Below are 24,963 nucleotides of genomic sequence, written 5' to 3'. Positions count from 1 at the left end.
AGAAAGAAAGAAAAAGAAAATCACTCCTGAACTAGTCAGCCCCTCAGCTAAGGCACTTTCTTTGCTCAGTGACCTGCAAATTAGCAGGCAGGCATGAAGGAGGTGTGGGCACAGACACTGGGGGTCAGCCTAGGGAATGCCTCCCAAACCACCGCAGCTCAGTGAGATCTCACTGCAAGAGATCAGCCCAGTGGAACCTAAGCTCAGGACTCTGCTGATGCCCCAGGGTCAATCAGTCCTGAGTGTTTGGACATGTGGGGGTGGGGTGAGGCTTTGCCTCCCAGCAAGTGACAATGGCTCCCAGGCATGCAGCCATAGCCACCCTGCCTAGCTCAGCCCCCACACCTCAAACCCAATCTGGGCACAGGGAGGCATGTGGGGATTAAAACAATAACAATAAATAAATAATCCAAAAGGCTAGTAGCTTTATCTCCTTTTGGGGGAAGGCACTCACATGGACATAGGGAGTCAGGATTGGTTGGCCTGCTGCAAGAGGGGTTTGGGCACCCCCATCCAAGCTGGCTTCTCAAGGGGCACAGGCAGTGCCCATTCAACTTGGGGGCAGTCACTGAGAGGCCATGGGACCCCAGAAAGTGACAGGAGGTATGTCTCAGTCCCCACCCATACATCCCTCACTTCCTGGTTTTTCAAGCCAGTCCCTAAAATCTAGGGACCCAGAGATGGGGGTGAAGAGAGCTGATGGCAATCCTGGAACCCCAACACTCCCCCCCTCACCCCCTTTTCAAAGTCCTCCCTGGATTGGGGCAGGGGGGGAAGGCCAGGATCAGAGTCAACAGGAGGGCCTACCTGGCACAGGTGCCACCATGCAAGCTGCTTGACAGGGTACCAGCTTTGCAGGAAGTTCAGCATGGCTGAACTCTCCAGGCCAAACTGAAACCATCTCGCCTTTTGCCATGTATAGGGCTTGGGATTAAGCTCTGTGTGGTCTTAATAATATTTACCTATGGCCAGGCTCAGAGCCTGACCAAATGACAAAAATAATGACAAAACCTGCACTGCACTCTGTAAGATTGATCATAATGAAACAAGCAATATCAGTAATGCAGAATGTGGGTCCCTGGTGGTGCAGCTGCAGTCCAGCTGGCCAGCTGGCAGGGTCCCTGCCCTCATGCTCTGGCCCACAGTGGCCTAGCCTCCTAGCAGGCCTCCCTCTGCCTCTCCTCAGTGCAGTGGCAGCAGCAGCCTGAGTGCATCAATATTTCTCCTTTCTTTTTTCTTTTCTTTTAATCTTTATTTATTTGATAGAGACAGCCAGAAATTGAGAGGAAAGGGGAGACAGAAAGGAGACAGAGAGAGACCTGCAGCACTGTTTCACCCCTTGTGAAGCTTTCCCCCTGCAGGTAAGGACCAGGGGGCTTGAACCCGGGTCCTTGCGCACTATAACATGTGCACTCAACCAGGTGCACCATCACCTGGCCCCTTTCTTTCTTTTTTTTTACCTAGAGCACTGCCCAGCTCTGGTTTATCATGGTGCAGGGGATTGAACCTGGGACTATGGAGCTTCAAGCATAAGAGTCTGTTTGCATAACTATTATGCTGTCTACTCCTGCCCAATATTTCTCCTTGCTTACCTATAAGGATTGTAAGCAGTTTTCCTGAGAAATGAGCAGAAATTATCATATTTAAGCTTGCATCAGCATCTGCATTTACATTATTATGTATCTACTGACATTTTTTCATAAGACATTCTTATTTGTGATTAGTAGTAGTTTACAAGATTGTCAGATCATAGGGCATAGACCTACACCACAGTCACCATCAGTCTGGGGTTGATACATTCCTGAGCAGGACAGATGAGGAACATGCAAGTCAGGGGCAGCACTATGGGCCATAAGGGAGTTTGGGAGATAAGCTCACACCACACTCTTCACATTCAGTGACTGTCGCTGTTGTCTGGCTATGGAAGAATGGCAAACGCTAGAAGAAGAAGTGACTGTAGGCAAGAAGGGATAGGATGAGAGACATAGACAGATTTTTTTTAAAAAAAGAAAGTTCTTGGCAGCTGAGGTAGAAGCAGAAGTGACAGAATGCTTGAAGAAGCCTGTCTCTCCAGTCAATTTGCTAGCTGAATACTGACAGTCCTTTAGGAAAAAAAGAACAATAAACACACAGACCCTTGCCTTTACCAGATGTGCACTTCTACAGTAGTGTCTTTTCTGTTATTTCTACAGACATGGAGATTGTGAATTTAATTTTCATGTCAAAACACAGAGAATTTGAGCCACTTTGAGGTTTGGAATTTGACTTAATGATTTTTTCCAGCCGGGGGCTGGAACCGGTATCCTTAAGCCGGTCCTTGCACTTTGTGCCATGTGCACTTAACCCGCTGTGCTACCACCTGACTCCCTGGTGGTTTCTATCTTTCTCTCCCACTCAATTTATCTCTATTCTATCTAGTAAAATGAAGGGGGGAAAAAAGGGCCTCCAGAAGCAATAGATTAGTGCTGGCACCCAGCGCCAGGGGAGCCGGAGGCTTGAACCAGGATCCTTTTGCTGGTCCTTGTGGTTTGTGCCAAGTGCGCTTAGCCCACTGTGCTCCCGCTGCCGCCTGACGTTTTTTTTAAGTATAGGGTGGGGTTAGTTAGCATGATGGTTATGCAAAGTGCTCTCATGCTTCAGGCTGAAAAGGCCCAGGTTCAGTCCCCAGCACCACCAGAAGCCAGAGCTAATTAGTGCTCTTGTTTAAAAAATAAGTTTAGGCTATATACTCCATGGAATACTACTCTGCAATCAGTGGGGCACAACAGATGCAGGGGGGGGGGGGAAGCTTCAGAAGTGGAGAATTAGAGCTGCAGGTTTCTACCTCCCCTACTCCTCTCAATTTTTTGTCTCTATCCAAATATATATATATATACATACACACATATGCACATAATCTTAAAATATCCAACTCTTCAGTCATTCAAAGTCAAAACGAAAGATTGAGGAACAGTGACCAACTCTATGGAGCCTATATACCGAGTTTCTCCTCACTACTTTTAGGATCCTTCCAACCTACAAATTCTACTGTTTCTTTCTTTCTTTCTTTTTTAAATATTTATTTATTCATTCCCTTTTGTTGCCCTTGTTTTTTATTGTTGTTGTAGTTACTATTGTTGTTATTGATGTCATTGTTGTTGGATAGGACTGAAATGGAGAGGAGGGGAAGAGAAAGAGGGGGAGAGAAAAATAGACACCTGCAGACCTGCTTCACCTTGTGAAGCTACTCCCCTGCAGATGGGGAGCCGGGGGCTAGAACCGGGATCCTTCTGCTGGTTCTTGCACTTTGTGCCACTTGCGCTTAACCTGCTGCACTACCACCCAACTCCCAAATGCTGCTGTTTCCGTGGGTGAGTGTCGCCCAGATCCATGTGGAGCAGAGCAAACCCTTTAATTTCTCTTTCAGCCAAAGCCTGGGATCAACTCTAGTATAAACTACCTGTGAGCCTCCCTACTTAACCCAAGTCTCACAGTAACACTACCCAGAGTACTAAGTGAAGTAAGTAACATGAACACAAGTACCAGAATGGTTCCTGTTGAATGTAGAATAGAGATGACTAAATCAAATGCATGTTTGAAAAAAAAAAAAAAAAAGAACCAAGCTTCCACTTAAAGTTTGTGAGAACAATGATGTTTGTAGGTGGCAAGAACAATGGTGTGTGTTGTCTCATACAAACAATGTGAAGGTGAGACTAACCCTGAAATAATTTTGCAAAACACTGTCAAATAACTTACAAATTAAAATAGATTGGTTTATCCGACTCTGAACTGCACGTGAATGATAGCATATATATTAAAACCAACCAGTCGGGGGTCACAAGGTAGTGCAGTGGGTTAAGTGCACATAGCGTGAAGCACAGGACCCGGTAAGGATCCCAGTTAGAGCCCCAGGCTCCCCACCTGCAGGGGAGTCACTTCACAGGTGGTGAAGCAGGTCTGCAGGTGTCTGTCTTTCTTTCCCCATCTCTGTCTTCCCCTCCGCTTCTCTCTGTCCTACTTCTCTCTGTCCTTCTCTGTTGTCCAACAACAACAGTAGTTGTTAACTGCAACAACAATAAAACAACAAGGGCAACAAAAGGGAAAATAAATAATAAATTTTAAAAAACCAATCAAAAAAGATAATCTAGAATGATCTTGGTAAAATATATATATTAAATTGATAGATGATTTTTTTCTGAAAATTTCATGTCTAATCCGAGTGACATGCCAGAACTGAACTGTACTCTGGTAATAAATAAATAAATAAATAAATAAGTAATCATAAAGTAAAAAATAGGGGGTAGCTAGCATAACGGCTATGTAGAGACTCTGCCTGAGGCTCCAAAGTCCCAGGTTCAATCCTCACACCACCACAAACCAGAGCTGAGCAGTAATAAAATAATAAAATAATGTGAAACAAGCATTACTTTTCAAGTCACAGTGACCACAGAAACCACTTATTAAGGATTAATTGAATCTTACCTATTTATTCAAGTTCATTAAATTTAAAAATTGTAGTCATGCAGTTTTACCTATAAATTTAGAAACTGTGATTTTGTAGTTTTATCATGAGGCCCATGAGTTGACATATTAACAAAATCTTTGTTAGTGCTTAAGACAAGCCCATTTATGGAATGCTGACAACCTCAGGATATTGTTGAGAAAGATAACAAATCTCAAATGATTTCTTGACACTTTCATTCTAATGACACCAAGTCCCCAACTCCCACTGCAGAAAGAATCTTCAGAACCACTACTTCCACCTATGAAGGAGGACACACAGAGGAGGAAAATAATTAACTCAAAAAATAACAAGTTCTGATCCCCAGCTGTGAGTGCCACATTGCCACATTTCTGCACACCACATTGGAGGCACTACACATTAGTGAATAATTGCCATCCACCTTTTCTTTTCTTTTCTTTTAATTTTTTATTTAAGAAAGGATTAATGAACAAAAACATAAGGTAGGAGGGGTACAACTCCACACAATTCCCACCACCCAATCTCCATAACCAAACCCCTCCCCTGATAGCTTTCCCACTCTCTAGCCCTCTGGGAGCATGGACCCAGGGTCATTGTGGGTTGCAGAAGGTGGAAGGTCTGGCTTCTGTGATTGCTTCCCCGCTGAACATGGACATTGACTGGTCGGTCCATACTCCCAGTCTGCCTCTCTCTTTCCCTAGTATGGTGGGTCTCTGGGGAAGCCATCCATCTTTTCATATCCTTATGGTGGTGCTGAGGATTGAACGTGAGACTTTAGACCCTCAGGCACAGGAGTCTTTTTGCATAACCAATTCTGTATCTCTTTTCCAACAGGACTGTTATTGCCATAAAAAGCAGTTCAGGGTGGAGGGTAGATAGCAAAGAGACTCTAATGCCTGAAGCGCCAAAGTCTTAGGTTCAATCCCCCCTACCAACATCAGCCAGAGCTGATCAGTGTTCTGACTAAGCAAATAAATAAATAAATAAAACAAGACATGCAGTTGAATGCAGATGTGCACACCAGGAGACAATGGCTGAAGTCAATCCCCTTGGAATTCCACTTCAACATTCCCTGAATCCACAACAAAAGTTAGAAGACCAGACAATTCAGTACCCCCTCTCTTTTTCTTGGGAGTACACATGTCTGAATTGTGTATTTCCCATTCTCTCTAATTTGTCTCAGTAAGCGCTTGCCTCCCTGAAACATGGCTGCTTCTCTTATGACTCCTCATGTAGTTATCAGCTTATAACCACACCAGCGGAACTTTACGGGCACCTGTCTTCTTTCTCTTGTCCCCCCACTAGAACCTGAACAAGTGACTCCACAGCTTCAGCCAGGCAGAGAAAAACTGGGAACATGAATGGTGTTTCCCCCTCCCTGCCCATGGAGCACACTGAATTCGGGACCCTTGCCAGGGATCAGGAGATTGAGGTCAAGGAGCCTCCAGCCCAACTGCAATGTGGAGATGGCTGAATGACTGGGAGAGGAGCGCCCTGGCTACATGGCTGCTTCCCGCAGCATACTAGCAGCTCTGAAGTATAGCTCCCCTCATCTAGGTCCAGGCGAACTGCACTCACCATTGGCTGTCCAGGCTCCAGGCTCCCTGAAGACTCCTCTCCAAGGTCCAAATCACAGCAAATCTAGGGTTACACTGAGAAATAAGTGCGGACCCCCAGCAGTGGGATCATTAGTGTGCTTTACTTCCTTGGGTTGTCTCTTTCACCACCACCAATCCAGTTGGGATTACAGGTGTACACTTTCAATATTTTAAAATATAATTGTATGAAGCATTTGCCAACATACCTCCTCTCCTGACTGGATAATACTCAGATCGCCCAACACAGAAAGAAACATGCCTCCAAACTAACAGCAAATAGAAACCAAAGAATTCTGAATGGCAGAAGGACTGTCCTGTTGGATTTCCAGAGATGGTGTGACTGAGGAACTATCCAAGCAAGAATTTTAGCTTGAATGTCACTCAAGAAGCAACAGCAACTAAAAACCTAGACTTAATCCCAGCATCCACTTCAAGCTGGCTAGCTGCAGCTCACTTACATCCACAGCTACCCCTGCCCTATCCTCACCCAACACACACTAGGGTATTTGGGCCACAGTCCCTAGACCTCATACCTTGCCATCACAATATTTTTTGATGCACAGGTGTACAGGGTGTATTCTGTTGTTGCCTGCAGCCTTGACCTCTGATGCACAATTGTTCTCCACAGCCCTGAGACAGGAGAGGGGTAAGTGGCTGCACCCGCTGGACACTGAGCATGGGTCCCATTTTGCTATCATTGAGTAAGTTCACAGACTAATATGAATGGTTAATGATAGAAAGTAGAATAGTGGGGCCGCGTGGTGGCGCACCTGGTTGAGCACATATGTAACGGTGTGCAAGGACCCGGGTTCAAGCCCCTGATACCCACCTGCAGGGAGAAAGCTTTGCAAGTGGTGTAGCAGGCCTGCAGGTATCTTTCTATCTCCCCCTATTCTCAATTTCTGGCTGTCCCTACCCAATGAATAAAGATAATAAAAAATATTAAAAGAAAGTGGAATAGTGGAAATCAGCTATTTTGCACAGGCTTTGGGAGACATTGTTTACTATATTCTGCATGAAGTTGGTGTAAACTTGGACAAATGAGACGAATTTGCCGCTTTGGAAATAGTAAGAGCTGCTAGTGAACTCTATCATGAAAAAGAATTAAAATTAATTAAGTTCTTGCAGAAATCCTGGACTCATCAACAAATCTCGTCATAAATATGGGTGACTGATCAACATGATAGTGAGTGATCCTTCAGAACTAGATGATCCTGGCCCCCATTTGTAGGGGGAAAGCTTCATGAGTGATGAAGCAGGGCTCCAGGCATCTCTCAGCCTCTTTCCCTCTCTATCTCCCCCTCTGAATTTCTTTCTCTACCCAATAATAAATAAAATGTTTTTTAAAAATGTATTTTTATTTATTTATATTATTGGATAAGGACAGAGAGAAATTGAGAGGGGAGGGGAAGAGAGATAGATGGTAGATAGATAGATAGATAGATAGATAGATAGATAGATAGATAGATATAGAGAGGGACCTGCAGCCCTGCTTCACAATTTGTGAAGCTTTCCCCCTGCAGGTGGGAACAAGGGGCTTGAATACGGGTGTTTGCATACTGTAATGTGTGTGCTTAACAAGGTGAGCCATGGCTTGGCCCCTTAAATAAAAGATTCAATGAAAAACTAAAAATAGAAAATTTGGGGTTGGGGTAGATAGCATGATGATTATGTACAGAGACTATCATCCCTGAGGCTCCAAAGTCCCAGGTTCAATCCCCACACCACCATAAGCCAGAGCTGAGAATTACCTTGGTTAAAAAAATTAATTAATAATAATAACTAGATGATCTAATGACTGAAAAAGCCTATGGAAAACACGTAAGTTCTACTGAGGAGTAAAGTTCTACTGGGATCTTCAAGTAAACTAGTATGAAGGAACTTAATCTAACACAGTTGTCTTAAATTAGTGGTGTCTATAGTGTTTTTATGTTAAATCAATAAAAAAGATTATATTATGGAACTTTACTTTTGATATATTTTTAAAATGTATTTACTTATTTTATTTATTTATTTATTGGATAGAGACAGCTGGAAATTGAGAGGGAAGGGGGAGGTAGAGAGGGAGAGAGAGACACCTGAAGCCCTGCTTCACCACAGTCCCCGTGCAGGTGAGGGCTAGGGGCCCAAACCCAGGTCCTTGTACATTGAAACATGTGCATTCAACTAGGTGTTCAACCATCTGGCCCATATTTATTTATTTTTCATGAGTGCTATCACCAAAGTTTGGTGTCCCCATTGCCACACCCATAGTTAGCAACTATAGCTCTCCCATTCTTAAGTACAGGTTGATTTTTTTTTTCACATTTGTATACTCAATTCTCTATATTCCACATGAGTGAAGCCAATCTATAGTTGTTCTTCACCTTACTTGCTACACTAAGTATAATTTCCACTTCTATCCACTTTATCCCAACGGACACAATATCATTTTTTATTGATGAATAATACTCTATTGAGTATATGTCCCATAGCATTTTTTTTATTTTTTAGACTTTTAAAAATATTTATTTATTTTCCCTTTTGTTGCCCTTGTTGATTTATTGTTGTAGTTATTGTTGTTGTTGTTATTGATGTCATCATTGTTGGATAGGACAGAGAGAATGGAGAGAGGTGGGGAAGACAGAGAGGTAGGAAGACAGAGAGGTAGACCTGCAGACCTGCTTCACTCCCCTGCAGGTGGGGAGCCGGGGGCTCAAGCCAGGATCCTTACACCAGTCCTTGTACTTCTTGCCATGTGCGCTTAACCCGCCGCTGTGCTACCACCCAAGTACCGTCCCATAACATTTTAATCTGTCAAAGGGCATTTTGTTTATTTCTAGGTTTTTGATATTGTGAATATAGCCACTATGATCATGGGGCTATGTATATCTCTTTGAATCAGTGTTATTAAATCGTTTTTTAGATTTATTTATTTATTAATGAGAAATGATGGGAGAGAGAAAGAACCAGACATAACTCTGGTACACGTGCTGCCGGGAATTGAACTCAGGACCTCATGCTTGAGAGTTGGAAGCCCTATCCACTGTGCCACCTCTTGGACTACTTATTTAATCCTTTGGGTCTATGTCTAGTAGGAGAATTGCTGAGTAATAATAATCTATTGCTGAGTAATAATAATCTTTTCTGTATTCTCCCCCCCACACACACACCCACCCCAGAGTCTTTTAATTTGGTGCAAACTGCAGACTTTAATTTATTTACTTTGCTAGGACAGGGAGGTTATTAGAAAAGAGAGAGAGAGAGAGAAGATGAGAGAAAGAAAGAATACCATTAGCACTGTTTCACTGCTTGTGAAGCTTTCCTCCTGCAGGAAGAAATCATGGCCTGAACACGAGTCCTTGTTGCATGGTAATATACTAAGAAATGTTTCCCACTGCACATTTTCTAAGTGTGGAACTCTTATATGTTCTATTTTTTTGTAATTTGGATGAGCTGATGATTTCCCAAATCTTTGAGTCTTGTTACTTTTTAGCTGAATTGCTCCCTGAATTTCATTCTTCCCTCACATTTTTATATACTGAAAGTAGAAACCAGGTTGTACCTTTTTTCTTTTTTAACCAGAGCACTGCTAAGCTCTGGTTTATGGTGGTGCTGGGGGACTGAACCAAGGTCTTCAGACCTCAGGTATGAGAGTCTGACTGCATAACCATTATACTCTCTATCCTCGCCCAGTGGTACATTATTTATAAAATAAATTTTGGGGACTGGGTGTTTGCACACCTGGTTGAGTGTACATGTTACAATGTGCAAGGACAAAGGTTCAAGCCCCCAGACCCCACCTTCAGGAAAAAAGTTTCACAAATGGTGAAGCAGTGCTGCAGGTGTCTCTGTCTCTACCCATCTCTATCACCTTCTTCCCTCTCAATTTCTGGCTGTCCCTATCCAACAAATAAATAAAAGATAAAAAAATAAAAAATAATTTTTGCATTAGTGGTTTAATACTGGCTCACAACATCACATGATTGTTGGAGAATACCTAATTATAATGCTTGTTATTTCTCTGATGAACTATTTTTTTTTGATTACTATGCTTTATACCAAACATGTCAAATTCTTTTTATTCTCTGTTGTGCTGTCTGCAGCTTCAAGGAGATGTTTTGACCACATTAGGGTAAACACAGATGGTTATCAACTGGTCTTCAGGCTAATATGAAGTTGTCTTATCTGATAGCCTGAATTATGCCTACACCCTCATGGTACGGTCAGGATTTGTAAACACAGATTTTGACACAATCACTACAATTGGAGATAACAATTTTATTTATTTATTTATTTATTTAACCAGAGCACTGTTCAGCTCTGGTTTATGGTGGTGCAGAGGATTGAACCTGGGACTTTGGAGCCTCAGGCACAAGAATCTGTTTGCATAACCATTATGCTATCTACCTTCTGCCCAGAGATAACAAATTTAATCATGTCTTTAAGACGTTTATATTTATCGTTGTGTATAATCTGTAAAATGACTATATTAGATAAAACTGGATACATTCATGTCTAATATATGGAAGTGCCATAGCCTGTAAGAAATTAGAAATTTAGGGGGCTAACACAGGCAGATTAGGAGACCAACATGAAGGAGACACAGAGAGAACTTCATGGTACCCATGTGGGGACACTGTGGACAAAACCTCTTTTCTTTCACTACAAATGGTGTGATGATGTTTATTTCTCAGTCCTGAGACATGAATGAGAATCTGCTCCCTGGCATCCAAGCAACATGAGAGCTCACTGTTTTCTGATATCAGATTATAGGAGTAGATTGCAAACTGTGTGCCCCACCACAATTCTGGGCACTGCTACCCATCTGTCTCCTGTTCTGTTTAGCTGAACTATTTAGTAGTTTGGCTACATTTTATTATAAACACTTCATGAGTTTTGGGCCTTTGGACAGCATATATAAGCAAAACCATCATTTGCTTATCTTTTACTTATATTCTCTTTATTACCACCAGAGTTGTTGCTACAGACAGACCAGCTTCACTGTCTCTGAATCATTTCAATAACTGTGGAGTGTGGGGGCTCCAACCTGGGTCCTGGTACATGGCGGTATGAGTGTGCCACTGAGTGTGCCACTGCCCAACCCCTTAACATAGTTGTCTCTTAGAGAAAGGTAGGCCATTCATTGAGTAATACATAAAAATTATAGTCATAAAGGCCAATGAACACAAACTGGAAAAAACTTTGATTGGTTTACATCTACTCCACTCAGTCACATTTTTTAAAAATTATCTTTATTTATTGAATAGAGACAGCCAGAAATCAAGAGGGAAAGGGAGATTGGGAGGGAGAGAGACAGAGAGACACCTGCAGCACTGTTGCACCACTTGCAAAGCTTTCTCCCTGCAGGTGGGGACTGAGAGCTGGAAACTGGGTCCTTGCGCATTGTAACATGTGTGCTCAACACTACCATCACCTGGGCCTTTTTTTTTTTTTTTTAATAATTACTTATTTATTCCCTTTAGTTGCCCTTGCTGTTTTTTTATTGTTGTACTTATTATCGTTGTTGATACTGATGTCAATGTTGTTGGATAGGACAGAGAGAAGTGGAGAGAGGAGGGGAAGACAGAGAAGGGGAAAGCCTGTGAAGTGACTCCCCTGCAGGTGGGGAGCCAGGGGCTCGAACCGGGATCCTTACTCTGGTCCTTGCGCTTCGAGCAGCATGCACTTAACCCGCTGCGCTATACCGCCTGACTCCCTTTTTTTTTTTTTTTTTTTTTACCAGAGCACTACTCAGCTCTAATTATGCTGGTGCAAAGTATTAAACCTATGATTTGGAGACTAAGTCACTAGAGTTTCTTTGCATAAATAACCATTATGCTCTCTTCCCTGCCCATTATATTTATTTATTTATTAGTTTACTTGTTTATTTATTTCATTAGAACACTGTTCAACTATGGCTTCTGGTGTTACAGGGGACTGAACTCGGCACTTTGCAGCCTCAGGCATAACCATTATGCTTCGCATAACCATTATGCTATCAGTCTCCCCCCCACCCACCCACCCACTGCCCATTTTGTTAAATGCAGAGCCTGGTTAATGGAAGTAACATAACTTGTTAAACAAAAAACTTCATGCCTGAGATATTATAGTTTGAGGATCAATTACGGCACCATTGGAAGTAAAATCCAGTAAGTACTCCTATGAAAAGAAGAAAAAGAAAGAAGTAGAATAAAGTATCATGAAAGGATCAGGGGAGGAACAGAAATGTCTTAATGCCAATCATCTATGCTCCACCCTGCCCATCCACCCTTGGGGCAGCTCCACACCTTCTGGGTGGAGTCCATTGGCTCATATATCTAGAGATATATAAATGACTGCTCACTGTGGAGAGCAGCTGCTCTGTCACCAGAATCATCAGAAGCACTTCACCAGGACTTCCATCTCTAACAGGCTCTGGAGAGAGCCTATAAGCTGATCTGCACTGGCAGCCCCAGGTAAGCAGGGCCATCTGACAATGTGGGCTTGGGGAGGTAGGAGGTTGTCTAAATTTTGGCATCCTGAGATTACTGATGTCTGCATGCCCAGAGAGAGGAAATCTGGCATCCAAATAAAAGAAGTGCAACAAAAGGGAAAAAATAAATATATATATTAAAAACTTTTTAAAAATGTCTGGGGCATATTTGGGGTCAGTGAGTTAGCACAGCAGTTATACAACTAAAGTCCATGCTTGAGACTCAATGTAACATGTTTCAGTCCTCAAAGCCTCTATAACTCAGAACTCAGCATGGTTTTGGTAAGAAAACAAACTCACAATCCATTTAACTTTCCATAGTTTATTTATTTACTTTTTTAAAAGATTTTATTTATTTATGAGAAAGATAGGAGAGAGAAAGAACCAGACATCACTCTGGCACATGTGCTGCTGGGGATCAAACTCGGGACCTCATGCTTGAGAGCCCAAAGCTTTACCACTGCACTGCCTCCTGGACCACATCCCTAGTTTATTTTTATTTATTCCTTTTTGTTGCTCTTATTTTTCATTGTTGTAGTTATTGTTGTTGCTGGATAGGACAGAGAGAAATGGAGAGAGGAGGGTAAGACAGAGAGGAGGAGAGAAAGAGACACCTGCAGACCTGCTTCACCACCTGTGAAGCGACCCAGCTTGAACCGGGATCCTTAAGCCTGTCGTTGCGCTTTGCACCATGTGTGCTTAACCCACTGTGCTACCGCCTGACTCCCTTCCCTAGTTTACCCATTTCTCAGCTGTTCCTGAGTTAGAAATAAAGAGGTAGAGACTAAGATCTGCCATATGATCACGCTTCTAGAGTTATTGGTGTAAAGAAACATGTTAGAGCCTTTCTGTGGAGTCTCAGTGAGGGTTGCTTATGTATGGGGAGAAGTGAAGGAACTAAGAGAACAGAGGTAAGGGGTCTGTTCTCTTTAATGTCTACCACACCCAGCATTGCCTAAAAACAGGCTGGGTAGGTGGGGAGTCAGCCATGCCAGAGAAGATGAGACAGACAGTGGGGAAGCCCAGCCAGTGGCCTCAGCACAGTCAAATGTGAGGCGATTTGAGTATTTAATGGGGGTGGTTGGAGGTTGTTGAGAGGAGTGTTGATGGCATCCAAGTTGAAGACACTTTCACTCTAAGGGAGAGGAGAGGGGGGCCAGCCGGTAGTGCAGTAGGGTAAGTGCAAATGTAGCAAGAGCAAGGACTAGACTAAGGGTCCCGGTTTGAGCCCCTGGATCCCCACTGGCAGGGGGGTCACCTCACAGGTGGTAAAGCAGGTCTGCAAGTGTCTATCTTTCTCTTCCCATCTTTCCCTTCTCCCTCTTTCTCTCTGTCCTATCAAACAACAACAACAGCAATAACAACAATGATAACAATAAACAACAAGGGGAACAAAAGGGAAAAAACAGTCTCCAGGAACAGTGGATTCCTCGCGGAGGAGCTAAGCCCTAATGATAACCCTGGAGATTTAAAAAAAAAAAAAGGAAAGAATAGAGCTGTGTTCTGAGGAGGGAAGACTTTGATAGAGTGAAGGGGAGCAACAATGATGGTTGTAGACAGTGAACCTTTGTTTTCATAATTAGGCCTCTATTGCCTGAACTTGCTTGGTCAACAACTGAATTCATCTTGACTGAGAGATTGTTAGGGGATGAGGAGTGGGGAGCATAAAGCCAAAGGAGTTAGAAAAAAGTTCATTCTAGGAAGTAATATGAGTGGTTCACAAAGCTGTGGGTTTTGATATGAAAGGAAAATGAAAGATGAAACTGAAGAGTAAGAGTAGGCTTGTATGTCATTAAGTCAGTGACAATAAGGGTAGCCTTCAAATTATTTAAGATTAGAGAAAATTGTGGTGTGGGAGGTAGTGCAGTGGATAAAACCTGGGTCCTTAAAAACAGGAGGTTCTGGGAGTTGGGCGGTAGCACAGTGGGTTAAGCGTGCGAAGCACAAGGACCCGCTGAAAAATCCCGGTTGGAGCTCCTGGCTCCCCACCTGCAGGGGTGTCGTTTCAGAGGCATTGAAGTAGGTCTGCAGGTGTCTTCCCCTCCTCTCTCCATCTTCCCCTTCTCTCTCTCCATTTCTATCTGTCCTATCCAACAATGACAACATCAGTAACAACAACAACTACAAGAACAATAAAAAACAAGAGCAACAAAAGGAAAAAACAAACAAACAAACACAAAATCAGGAGGTTCTGGGTGAGGGTAGATAACATAATGTTTATGCAAACAGACTCTCATGCCTGAGGCTCCAGGTTCAATCCCCCGAACCACCATAAGCCAGAGCTGAACAGTGCCTGGTTAAAAAAAAAAAAAAAAAAAAAAAAAAAGGAGGTTCTAAATTCAATTCATGGTAGTTTGCTTGTAAGATTAATAGCTATTCTTCTGGCCCTTTACTTCAATATATAAAAAAGGATTTATTAATACATTATGTATTTTTCTTATATTTATAGAAAAGACCAGAAGATGACTTTCCTGGCAGAGTGAAAGCCCTGACATGGGTTCATGACATGGGGTCAAGGCCCAACACCACATAATAGCAATTTGGTATCTAGGACCTGCACTGGAACTGTAGTGGAACTCCTTTAATTCTTTCTCCTTCCATCACAGGTTTAAATGAACAAAATCACAAGGTACCAAGGGGTCAAACATTTTTTTCTCAGTTTTAAACCTGCACCTTCATGAAGTATTAAGTAGAGCAGTACCTTGAGTCCCTTTTTCCTTATCTCTCCCTTACTCTTTCACTGTCATATTGTACAAAGTACACTGAAAGATAAAAATCACGCAAGAAAATCCCAAGTTCCAAGAAAAATATAGAGAAAAAATGTAGTTATCATTCATCACATTTTCTTTTTTTTTAAAAAAATTTTTCAATATTTATTTATTGTACCTTTTGTTGCCCTTGTTGTTTCATTGTTGTTGTTATTATTGTTGTAGTTATTGATGCCATCGTTATTAGATAGGACAGAGAGAAATGGAGAGAGGAGGGGAAGACAGAGGGGGAAGAAAGATAGACACCTGCAGACCTACTTCACCACCTGTGAAGTGACTCCCCTGCAGGTGGGGAGCCGGAGGCTCCAACGGGATCCTTAAGCCGGCCCTTGTGCTTTGCGTCACAAGCACTTAACCCGCTGTGCTAGTGCCCGACTCCCCATCACATGTATTTTCTTTTTTTCCTTTTTTTTTATAATTTATTTCTTTATTGGGGAATTAATGTTTTACATTCAACAGTAAATACAATAGTTTGTTTGTACATGCATAACATTTCCCAGATTCCCATTTAACAATACAACCCCCCACTATGTCATTCATCATCTTTCATGAACCTGTATTCTCTCCACCCACCCACCCACCCACCACAGAGTCTTTTACTTTGGTGCAATACGCCAATTCCATTTCAGGTTCGACTTCTGTTTTCTTTTCTAATCTTGTTTTTCAACTTCGGCTTGAGAGTGAGATCATCCCATATTCATCCTTCTGTTTCTGACTTATTTCACTCAACATGATTTTTTCAAGGTCCATCCAAGATCGGCTGAAAACGGTGAAGTCACCATTTTTTACAGCTGAGTAGTATTCCATTGTGTATATAGACCACAACTTGCTCAGCCACTCATCTGTTGTTGGACACCTAGGTTGCTTCCAGGTTTTGTCTATTACAAATTGTGCTGCCAAGAACATATGTGTACACAGATCTTTTTGGATGGATGTGTTGGGTTCCTTAGGATATATCCCCAGGAGAGGAATTGCAGGGTCATAGGGTAGGTCCATTTCTAGCCTTCTGAGAGTTCTCCAGACTGTTCTCCACAGAGGTTGGACCAATTGACATTCCCACCAGCAGCCATCACATGTGTTTTCAATGAATCTGCTTCTGAAATTAGTGAAGTCCCTGATCAACATCTTCTTCACAGGTGTGTGGTATGAGGATTCTTAAACTCTGGAAAAACTCACAGGAGTGAATATACAGCAGAGTATCTTCCACTTCTCCCAGCTTCTGGACTCTGGCAGGTGTGTCCTCAGAGAAACTCCTCCTTGAACAATGTCCTTTGCAGCCTCCCTGGCAGAACTCCAAGCAGAGGCCAGCTGCCCTGTCTGCCTGGGGTACCCAAGAGACCCAGTGACTCTGGAATGTGGGCATAGCTTCTGCAAAGCCTGCATCCGACAGTGCTATCATGGGCTTGGGGATTTCTTCCTCTGTCCAGTGTGCCTCCATTACTCCCCTGGCAGGGAAGTCATGAAGAACACTCAGTTATGTAACATTTCTGATATCGTCAAGCAGACTCCCTCCAGGAAATGCAGGGGGTGGGGAGAAGGGAGGAAGAGATGGGCCTGTGTGAGAAGCTGGTTGTGTTCTTTGAGGAGGACCCGCAGGTGCTGTTTTCCCAGTGTGGCTTCTCCGAGCACCAGGATTAACCCGTGAGGCCCACTGGATGTGCTGCAGTTCCTCACAGGGAGCTTCTGGAGAAGCAGATTGGAGCTGCAAAGATGGCACACAAACTGCAACTTGGAAAAATCCATTGGAGTGAGGACAAAGATGGAAAACCGGAAGGGAGCACTCCAGCTGGAAGTTGAAGTGTCAAGGAAAACCAAAGCATTTGAGACTTCTGTCACACTGTCTATGGGACAGAAAGATTTGGAAAGAAAATTGAGGAAAAACAAAAGTAAGCTTTCAAAACACTTGCCCATGCTCCAAAATCTGCTCCATGAAGTAACAAGAAGAGATTGAAGTCAGATTTGGATTTGCTAACAGATATTGGGGGTGCTCACACCAAGTGTAAACGTGTATGCAAATCCCAGCAGGCTGCTCGTATGAAGCCATAAAAGTGAATCATTCTCTGTTGGTGTATTGCACCAAAGTAAAAGAGCTCGGGTGAGTGGGTGGGTGGGGGGTGAGAGTACAGGTCCAAAAAGGATGACAGAGGACGTAGTAGAAGTTGTATTATTATGTGGAAAACTGAGAAAAGTTATGTGAGGGCCACTGTTATTTCATATTGTCTAAGGCAGCCATCTTGATCTTAATTCTGGGTTTCCAAGAAGAAAACCCTCATAATCTAACAGCTGCAGTGCAGCTGCATTTTACCCTTGAAAAACCAGTCTCAGCGTTTCACTTATCAGCAGTTGTTCTGTAGACCGAGGTCATGATAACCCCAAAACCCAAAATTTGCTTAGTTGACAAAAACTGCCAGGGACTGTGGTCAAAAAAAAAAAATCCTTGACAAACAGGTCTGAACTTTAAGTGACCCCCCCAAGTCCCCCTTCCTGATGTGTATAAAAAGAATCTGCCTGCGTCTCTTCGGAGCTCACAAACCGCTATTGGGAAAGTGCTTATAGCCCAGGCTTAAGCTTGCTTCAATAAAGGCTCTTGTTTTTGCATGTGACTCTGGCCTCCTCTCTGTGGGAACCGGACCTAAAAATATGGGCATAACATGTTATACATGTACAATATATTGCATTTACTGTAAAACATTAACCCTCCAATAAAGAAATAAAAAAGAATCACAATTAACATTTTATATTTACAATGAAAAATAAAACTGTAAGTGTAATGTCTAATTCACTAGAGCCCAGGAATATCTAGATTTTACCAAAATGGAGACCCCCAAATCTTCAATATTCCAGCCTTTAGGTTCATGATTAATCAACAATTTGTATGGCTTTATATGTTAACTCTTTTTTAGCCACCAGGTTCCAGGTGCTACCATGATGCCAACCTGACATCCCTGGGCACACAACCCCAGCAATGTGTCCTAGAGCCCCACCTCCCCAGAACCCTACCCCACTAGGGAAAGAGAGAGACAGGATGGGAGTATGGATCCACCTGATGCCCATGTTCAATGACAGAAGTCAGACCTTCCACTTTCTGACCCTCATAATGATCTTGGGTCCCTACCCAGCAGGATAAAGGCTAAATATGCCTACAAGGGAGGGGGATGTGATCCAGAGTTCTGGTGGTGGGAACTGTGTAAAATACAACCCTCTTATCCTCTGGTCTTGTCAATATTTCCATTCTGGAAATAAATCAAAAGTGCTAGTGGAGGAGTAGTAGTAGTAACAGCAGATATGCTTCAGAAAGTCCTTGCTGGGGAAATACACAGGTATCAATACTTACAGTAAGTAAGGAATGTAGCCTACTCAGCTGCTCGACTGCCTCCTGCTCAGGGGGCCACTCTCCTCCCAGCACTGGGCTCCCTGTCTAGGTCCCTGCCCCTGCCTACACGCACCCTGTCTCCCACCCCCAGGGACCTCAGGGTCTTGTCAATATTTCCATTTTGGAAATAAATAAAAACTGATAAGGGAGTACTAGTAGTAGCAACAGTAGATATGCTTTATAAAGTCCTTACTAGGAAAATACATTGGTATCAATGCTTATACTTAAAAAAAGGAACTAAGTCTACTAAAAAAAAAAAAATTGCCTCCAGGGTTATTGCTGGGGCTCAGTGCCTGCACCACGAATCCACTGCTCCTATAGGCCATTTCCCCCTCCCTTTGTTGCCCTTCTACTAATTTTTTAAAAATTATTTACTCCTTTTTTATTTTTTAAATCGTTAAATTTAAAAAAAATATTTATTCCCCTTTGTTGCCCTTGTTTTATTGTTATAGTTATTACTGTGGTTGTTATTGATGTCCTTGTTGTTGGATAGGACAGAGAAATGGAGAGAGGAGGGGAAGACAGAGAAGGGGAGAGAAAGACAGACACCTGCAGACCTGCTTCACCGCCTGTGAAGCGACTCCCCTGCAGGTGGGGAGCCAGGGCTCGAACCCTGATCCTTCTGCAGGTCCTTGCACTTTGCGCCACCTGCGGTTAACCCACTGCACTACCGCCAGACTTCCCTCTACTAAAAATTTTAATACTTTGGAAGTAAACCAGGCGACACAGCTGGGCCGGTTGCAGCGGTGCAGATGGGAGCCGCATCTCTTCTGGGCGCAGGGAGTCCGGTGCCTCACCTGGAGAAGCCCGGCGCCCTCTGCCCATCCCGCTGTGACAGGCGCTGCAGCAGGTGCGCTGGTAACGGAGTGAGGAGCCGGTGGCTGTTCCTCCCGCACTCCATGGGGTGCTGGGGGTGCTGGGGGTGCTGGGGGTGCTGGGGGTGCAGGCCAGACTCCACCCACCGCGCACCCGGACCGCAGGGCGCTTGGGCTGGATCTTCCTGGTCCCAGGCCTCTGCGCTCCTATCTGGCGCTGAGTCCTGTGGGTGGGGGAGAGGCGGGGCCTGCAGGCCGCGGGCGGGCCGAGGACCAGGCGGCTTCCGGCTGCGGCTGCTCGTGCCGCACTAGAAGCCACCCGCTCTGCGTCCCCCCACTCAAACCCGCAGCCCGGGGCGGGGCAGTGTTCTGAAGCTGCCCTGCCCTGAGTTGAGGACGTCTGCAAGCGACCTCTGCCCCTCCGCAGGCAGCTGCCTAGGCAGCCTGAGCCCAGCCTGCTTCCCCACAGAGCCGCTGCCCCAAGCCGCTGCCAGGAGCTGGATGTCCTCCACCTCTTGCTTACCGCCAGCCCCCAGCCGCCGCCTCCTGTTTGCAGCCCTGCCCTGCCTTGCCGCCTTCCACAGCCGCTGCCTCAGCCGAAAGACACCGACCGCCCCAGCCTGCAGCCAGCACCTCTGCCTGCTTGAATTCCTCCGCGGAGTGCTTGAAGTCTGTCCCGGCAGCCGTGGAGTGTTTGCCTTCTGCCCCCGCCAGCCGCCTGCGGGCCTCAACAGATGCTGCCGCCACCGCCACTGCAGCAGCGAGCTTGCCATCCTCTGCCATCTGCTGCCACCGCCAGCCACAGGGATCCCTGTGTGGCTCCTTGGATTCGCACCATGTGCACTTGACCCACTGTGCTACCACCCAACCCCCCCCCCCCCCAGAGTTTTGTTTTGTTTTTACTTTGGTGTAATACTCCAAACTCAGTCAAATCCTGCTGTGTTTCTCTTTCTGTTCTTCCTTCTCGATTTCTGTGTATGAGTAGTATTGTCCCATACTCAAATTTCTCTCTCTGGTTGATCTCTGTCAACACAATTCCTTCAAGCTCCACACAGGAAGGGTTGAAAAAGGTGGATTCATTATTCTGAAGAGCTGAGTAGTCCACGGTGTATATATACATCACATTTTCTTAGTCATTCTTTTTTTTTTTTGGTTAGACGATGGGTTACTTCTAGGTTTTGGCAACTACAAATTGTGCTGCTATGTACATTGGTCTACACAGATTTTTTTTATTTTCATTATTTCCCTTATTTAAAATTATTTATTTATTGGGGAATTAATGTTTTACATTCAACAGTAAATACAATAGTTTGTACATGCATAACATTCCCCAGTTTCCCATTTAACAATACAACCCCCACTATGTCATTTATCATCCTTCATGGACCTGTATTCTCCCCACCCACCCACCCACCCCAGAGTCTTTTACTTGGGGGCAATATGCCAATTCCATTTCAGGTTCTACTTGTGTTTTCTGATCTTGTTTTTCAACTTCTGCGTGACAGTAAGATCATCCCATATTCATCCTTCTGTTTCTGACTTATTTCACTCAACATGATTTTTTCAAGGCATACTTCTGTTTCTGACTTATTTCACTCAACATGATTTTTTCAAGGTCCATCCAATATCGGCTGAAAACGATGAAGTCACCATTTTTTACAGCTGAGTAGTATTCCATTGTGTATATAGACCACAACTTGCTCAGCCACTCATCTGTTGTTGGACACCTGGGTTGCTTCCAGGTTTTGTCTATTACAAATTGTGCTGCCAAGAACATATGTGTACACAGATCTTTTTGGATGGATGTGTTGGGTTCCTTAGGATATATCCCCAGGAGGGGAATTGCAGGGTCATAGGGTAGGTCCATTTCTAGCCTTCTGAGAGTTCTCCAGACTGTTCTCCACAGAGGTTGGACCAATTGACATTCCCACCAGCAGTGCAGGAGGGTTCCTTTGACCCCACACCCTCTCCAGCATTTGCTGCTGTTACCTTTTCTGATGTATGACATTCTCACAGGAGTGAAGTGATAGCTCATTGTTGTCTTGATTTGCATTTCTCTGACAATCAGAGACTTGGAGCATTTTTTCATGTGTTTCTCGGCCTTTTGGATCTCTTCTGTGGTGAATATTCTGTCCAAGTCCTCCCCCCATTTTTGGATGGGGTTATTTGTTGTCTTGTTGTTGAGTCCGGCAAGCTCTTTATATATATTGGTTATTAAACTCTTATCTGATGTATGGCATGTAAAGATCTTCTCCCATTCTGTGAGGGGTCTCTTGGTTTGGGTAGTGGTTTCTTTTGCTGTGAAGAAGCTTTTGAATTTGATGTAGTCCCATAGGTTTATACTTGCCTTAGTCTTTCTTGTAATTGGATTCGTTTCATTGAAAATGTCTTTAAAATTTATGCGGAAAAAAGTTCTGCCAATATTTTCCTCTAAGTATCTGATAGTTTCTGGTCTAACATCCAAGTCCTGATCCACTTGGAATTTACTTTTGTATTTGGTGAAATACAGTGATTCAGTTTCATTCTTCTGCATGTTTCAACCCATTGTTTCCAACACCATTTGTTGAAGAGACTCTGCTTTCCCCATGTAATAGTCTGGGCCCCTTTGTCAAAGATTAGATGTCCATACGTGTGGGGCCTCATTTCTGGGCTCTCAATTCTATTCCACTGGTCAGTGTGTCTGTTCATGTTCCAGTACCAAGCAGTTTTGATGACAATGGCCCTATAATACAGTTTGAGATCTGGGAGTGTGATGCCTCCGGTTCTGTTCTTTTTTCTCAAGATTGTTTTGGCAATTCTAGGTCTTTTCTGGTTCCAGATAAACATTTGTAGCATTTTTTCTATTCTCCTAAAAAATATGCTTGGGATCTTAATGGAGATAGCAATAAATTTGTAGATGGCTCTGGGTAATATATTCATTTTGATGATGTTAATTCTTCCAACCCATGAACATGGAATATCTTTCCACTTCTTTGTGTCTTTTTCAATTTCTTTGAGTAGTGACTCATAATTTTCAGTATACAAGTCTTTCACGTCTTTGGGTAGGTTTACTCCTAGATATTTTATAGTTTTTTTGCTATAGAAAAAGGAACTGATTTCTGGATTTCAATTTCTTCTAACTTAGTGTTTGCATAGAGGAATGCCACTGACTTTTGAATGTTAATTTTATAGCCTGACACATTACTGCATTGCCTGATGATTTCCAAAAGCTTCTTGCTGGATTCCTTAGGTTTTTCCATGTATACTATCATGTCATCTGCAAATAAGGAGAGTTTGACTTCTTCTCTTCCAATCTGTATGCCTTTAATTCCTTGCTCCTGCCTGATTGCTATGGCAACAACTTCCAACACTATGTTGAATAGTAATGGTGATAGTGGGCAGCCCTGTCTAGTACCTGAACTGAGGGGAAATGCTTCCAGTTTTTCACCATTGAGTATGATGTTGGCTATAGGTTTGCGATATATAGACTCCACTATCTTGAGGAATTTTCCATCTATTCCCATTTTTTGTAGTGTTTTGATCATAAAGGGATGTTGTATTTTGTCAAAGGCTTTCTCTGCATCTATTGATATGACCATGTGGTTTTTGGTCTTGCTTTTGTTGATGTGGTGGATCAGATTGATTGATTTACGTATATTAAACCAACCTTGCATGCCTGGCATAAACCCCACTTGGTCATGATGAACAATCTTTTTGATATACTGCTGTATCCGGTTGGCTAGAATTTTGTTCAATATTTTCGCATCTATGTTCATCAGAGATATTGGTCTATAGTTTTCTTTTTTGGCTGTGTCCCTGTCTGCTTTTGGTATCAGCGTGATGTTGGCTTAATAGAATCTGGCAGGGAGTATTCCAGTGTCTTCAATCTTCTGGAAGACTTTTAAAAGTAGAGGTATTAGTTCTTCTTTGAAAGTTTTGTAGAATTCATTTGTAAAACCATCTGGTCCAGGACTTTTATTTTGGGGGAGATTTTTGATAACTGTTTCAATTCATTAGCTGTGATGGGCCTGTTCATGTTATCCACTTCCTCTTGACTTAGTTTTGGAAGTTGGTAGGTATCTAGAAAATCATTCATTTCTTCCAGGTTCTCTAGCTTGGTGGCATGTAGTTGTTCTGCAGTGTCTGTTGTGATATCTCCTCTTTCATTTACTATCCGATTTATTTGGGTCTTCTCCCTTTTTTGTTTTGTGAGTCTGGCTAAAGGTTTGTCAATTTTGTTTACTCTTTCAAAGAACCAACATTTACTTTCATAGATCTTTTGTATGGTTTTCCTGTTCTCAATGTTATTTATTTCTGCCATAACTTTAGTGATTTCTGTCCTTCTGGTTGCTTTAGGATTCCTTTGTTTTTGTTCTTCTAGGTCTTTAAGATGTGCAATCAGGCTGTTTATTTGTGCCTTTTCTTGTTTCCTAATGTGTGCTTGTATAGCTATGAACTTCCCTCTTAGGACTGCTTTAGCTGTGTCCCAAATATTTTGATAGCTTGTGTCTTCATTTTCATTGAACTCCCGAAACATTTTGATTTCTTCCTTGATTTCCTCTTTGACCCAGAAGTTGTTAAGAAGTGTACTGTTGAGCTTCCACATTTTGGGACTGTTACTAATCTTTTGTTGATTGTTAAGTGTTAGTTTAATTCCACTGTGGTCTGAGAAGATGCTTGGGATGATTTCAGTGCTCTTGAATAGGCTGATGCTGTCTTTGTGGCCTAACATATGGTCTATCCTTGAGAATGACCCATGTGGATTTGAGTAAAATGTGTATTCCAGTTTCTTGGGATGAATGACTCTGAAAATGACCAATAGTTCTAGTTTATCTATCTCTTCATTTAGCTCCCTTATGTCTTTACTGACTTTCTGCCTGGATGATGTGTCAAGTTGAGATAGTGGGGTGTTGAAGTCCCCTATTATGATTGTGTTACTGTTGATATATTGCTGTAGCTCTTTCAGTAGAAGTTTGATGTATTTAGATGGCTTCTCATTGGGTGCATAGATATTAATAATTGTTAAGTCCTCTTGATTGACTGATCCTCTGAGCATTAAGTAGTGTCCATCCCTATCTTTTTTAATCTTATCTTTTTTAAAGTCTATTGTGTCAGATATGAGAATAGCTGTTCCTGCTCTTTTTTGTGGGCCATTGGCTTGTATGATAGTTTTCCATCCTTTCACTTTAAGTCTGTGTTTGTCTTGTTGAGTTAGGTGAGTTTCCTGTAGACAGCATATTGTTGGGTTGTGTTTTCTGATCCATCTTCCTACTCTGTGTCTTTTAATAGGTGAATTCAGGCCATTGACATTTATTGATATCAAAGATTGAAGATATTTTAACGCCATTCTTGTAGAATTTTAGAGTGTTTTGATATATGTCCTATTTGTGGTGGTCTGATTGTTTATAGGAGACCTTTCAGAACTTCTTTCAGGGCAGGCTTGGTGATGGTTGCTTCCTTCAACTGTTGCTTGTCTGAGAAGGTTTTGATGCTTCCATCTAGTCTGAATGACAG

The 24,963-nt window shown here is 43.0% G+C and overlaps 1 long non-coding RNA gene across 2 annotated transcripts in view; it reads left to right on the top strand.

The window, feature by feature from the left end:
- Positions 1 to 24,963, top strand: part of LOC132535328 (uncharacterized) — a 349,906-nt gene that overhangs the window by 162,611 nt on the left and 162,332 nt on the right. The gene's annotated exons all lie outside the window — the stretch shown is intronic.

This window comes from Erinaceus europaeus, chromosome 21 (assembly GCF_950295315.1).
Source record: "Erinaceus europaeus chromosome 21, mEriEur2.1, whole genome shotgun sequence".
NCBI lineage: Eukaryota > Metazoa > Chordata > Mammalia > Eulipotyphla > Erinaceidae > Erinaceus > Erinaceus europaeus.
The sequence above is the reverse complement of the archived record's forward strand: the minus strand, read 5'-3'. Positions and strand labels throughout refer to the sequence as shown.